This window comes from Hyaena hyaena, unplaced genomic scaffold (assembly GCF_003009895.1).
Source record: "Hyaena hyaena isolate Hyena2069 unplaced genomic scaffold, ASM300989v1 scaffold_500, whole genome shotgun sequence".
Taxonomy (NCBI): domain Eukaryota; kingdom Metazoa; phylum Chordata; class Mammalia; order Carnivora; family Hyaenidae; genus Hyaena; species Hyaena hyaena.
Window position 1 is genome coordinate 1,364,181 of NW_024081133.1, and position 3,453 is coordinate 1,367,633.

At 39.4% G+C, this 3,453-nt stretch overlaps 1 pseudogene; it reads left to right on the forward strand.

The window, feature by feature from the left end:
* Positions 1-614: 614 nt before the first annotated feature.
* On the forward strand, positions 615-1,249 carry LOC120247120 (annotated as a pseudogene).
* Positions 1,250-3,453: the final 2,204 nt, after the last annotated feature.

The following is a 3,453-nucleotide window of genomic DNA, read 5'->3' on the forward strand; positions in this document are numbered from 1 at the left end:
TTAGCACCTTGATTCCTGAGCAAAATTTATTAGTATAGGGTTTAGTGGCCTCTTAGTTTCATGAGGTCCATGAGCTTTGATAGAAAATTTTATATTTCTCATTAACCTCTTGTTGGGAAGCAAGAATTGCTATCTCCTTCAAGGTCCTTCTAGCCAGACTAAGAATCAAATTGACATGGGACAGATTAACAGGAGAAAATTAAATTTAATAGCATATCTATGGGGAATCCACACATAGATATTCCAAAGACAGGCAAGATGAGGTATATATATATCCACCCAAACTAAGGAAAAAGGGGCCAAGGGTCTGGGGCCTTGGAGGAAAAGAATGCAACTTATGGGAAGATTAAAAAAAAAAAAGTAAATATTTGGGAAACAAATGTTTGCTGCACCGCTCAGAAACAGTGCGACATGGAGGACTAGGTTCCCCCCACCTACCATACCTAGTTCTTATCATACTGTAGTTTTACCTACAGGTGATAGCTCTCTTCCTGCACCAGTTCCTCCATCTAAATTCTTTCAAGAGGTTGAGAGGTGCTTTTCCTGAATCTGCTGGCTTTTGATTGATTGCTTCCTAACTCAATCTTCACGCCAAAGTGGTCCATCTTGCTAAGATGGCGACTGTGGAACCGGAAGCCACCCCTACTCCTAATCCCCCAACTTCCTAATCAGGAGGTTGCTAACCCAGAACACTATATTAAACATCCTCTACAGAACAGATGGGCACTCTGGCTTTTTTAAAAATGATAAAAGCAAAGCTTGGCAAGCAAACCTTCGGTGGAGCTCTAAGTTTGATACCGTTGAAGACTTTTGGGCTCTGTACAACCACATCCAGTTGTCTAGTAACTTAATGCCCAGCTGTGACTACTCACTTTTTAACGATGGTATTGAGCCTATGTGGGAAGATGAGAAAAACAAACGAGGTGGACGATGGTTAATTACATTGAAGAAACAGCAGAGACTAAGTGACCTGGGTGACTTTTGGCTTAGAGACACTGCAGTGCCTTACTGGAGAATCTTTTGATGACTACGGTGATGATGTATGTGAAGTGGTTGTTAACGTTAGAGCTAAAGGTGGTAAGACAGCAATACGAACTTCTGAATGTGAAAACAGAGAGGCTGTTACACATATAGGGAGGGTGTACAAGGAAAGGTTGGACCACCTCCAAAGATAGTGACTGGTTATCAGTCTCATGTGGACACAGCTGCTAAGAGTGGCTCTACCACTACAAATAAGTTTGCAGTTTAAGAAGACACCTTCTGAGTATTCTCAGAAGAGACTGTGTCAAGCAGCCGAGATTTGGAGTTGAACCAAAGCCTCTTCAAAAGCAGAGTGGACTGCATTTAAATTTGATTTCCATCTAAACGTTGCTAAGAGAGAAGTCTCATTCACCTTTGTCTTATACTTCTGTGTTCATGTTTTTATTTGCTAGACTGTCCACTGTCCCAATCAAATTACAGTACACATCATCCCCAGAATCCATGAATGTGTTCCTGGCCCACTCTGTAATAGCTTAGTAGAATTACCATTATAAACACATTTTTGCCCATCCACCATATTCAAAAAAGAACTTGCATTTCTACACCTTAAAGGAAAAAAAATCCTGTTTATGTCCCATCGTAGGCAGGAGCATATTTTGCTAGTTTGAAAGAGTATGATGCGTAGTTTTCCAGCAATTTTCTTTGTTTCTTTTTACAGCATTGTCTTTGCTGTGCTCTTGCTGATGGCTGCTAGATTCTAATTTACTTATTTCCCTACCTGATAACATTAGTGATTCTGATTTCAGTTTTTTCATTGCTTTTGCTTTTGTTTTTTTCCTCATGTAACATTGGTGAAGGATCCAGGAATATGACACAGAGGTGGAATACACATTAATTTTGTGCATTCTTTGGTCATTTTGTTGTTGTTTTTTGTAACTACAAATCCTTGCTACAAATGTATGCATTTCATTGAAATCAGTGATCTATGTTTGTGTGATTTCCTAAACATAATTGTGGGTTATAAAGAAAATGTAACATCATAATTACATTCCTTATTAAAATTAGTATGTCTCTTTTTGTATCTTTACTTTGTATATTAACCCTTTGTATTACTCAGGTTATTTTTCTTTGGTTAAAAAATGGCTCAAGTAGAAAAGTGGTCCCATTCACATTCAGACAGTGTACAAAACTGTAAATAAAATGTGTACAGTGAATTGTCTTTTAAAAAAAAAACAAAAAACAAAAAAAGTAGCGATCATTTTGGGGCATCCTGCTCTTGGCTCCTACACTCTAAAGGATATCAATCGGGGCACCTGGGTGGCTCAGTCGGTTGGGCATCCAACTTCAGCTCAGGTCATGATCTCATGGTTTGTGGGTTCGAGCCCCACGTCAGGCTCTGTGCTGATGGCTACCTCAGAGCCTAGAGCCTGCTTCGGATTCAGTGTCTCCCTCTCTCTCTGACCCTCCCCTGCTCACACTGTCTTTCTCTCTTTCTCAGAAATGAATAAACATTAAAAATTAAAAAATATTTTTTTAAAAAAAGGTTATCAATCACTACCTTCCATATTCAATTTTGGCAACAAACTACAAAATGTTAGCAGTGCCTAAGCCTTTGTTCCTAATAGAAGTAAGCGAAAGAACAGGAATTAGATGTTTTCATTTGCATCTTTGAACTTCCTAGGACAGAAAGGCCACAGTGTGTGTGTGTGTGTGTGTGTGTGTGTGTGTGTGTGTGTGTGTAAATGTTCTTGTGAATGTAAGTGTGAATGCAGCTAGAATAAAAGTGTATCTCACTTCTGTCTGTCCAGAAAATATATCTTAGAATTTGGAATTCTTCCTAAGAAAGCTTCCTAGAAAAGAATTGGCATGTTTCTAAATGTAGCTGTGCCATTTTACAAAACCCTTTTCTTGGGGCTTCCACACATTTTCTTACCAGCTTGCTGAATAAATAGAAGCTTCACTTATATTGGGTAAGCTTTGGTGAACCATGTCGTCACTGATTTGTGGACTGCAACGAAGGAAAAAAACTCCGTAATCCATTTTCCTTGTCAAATAGTTGGTGTTTCTTTAAAAATGTGAAGCAGTCATTGAGGAATTGGCACTTCAGACACACCTCTTCATTTTACAATGGGATGAAACTAAAGCCACCTTTCAGGGTTACCAAGTGTCCCTTTTCCTTCTGGTTTTGCTTGCTCGGTGCATTCTAAAGTCAATGGCCATTTGGGTTCTTTCCATGCATTGACTACTGTCAATAGTGCTGCTATAAACATTGGGGTGAGTGTGCCTCCATCGAAACAGCACACCTGTATCCTTTGGATAAATGCCTACTAGTGCAATTGCTGGGTCGCAGGGCAGTTTTCTTTTTAATTTTTGAGGAAGCGCTATACTGTTTTCCTGAGCAGCTGCACCAGTTTGAGGGATGCAAGGGAGGTTAAACCTCAGAGGAGGGAATCGCTTTAATTATCCACATTC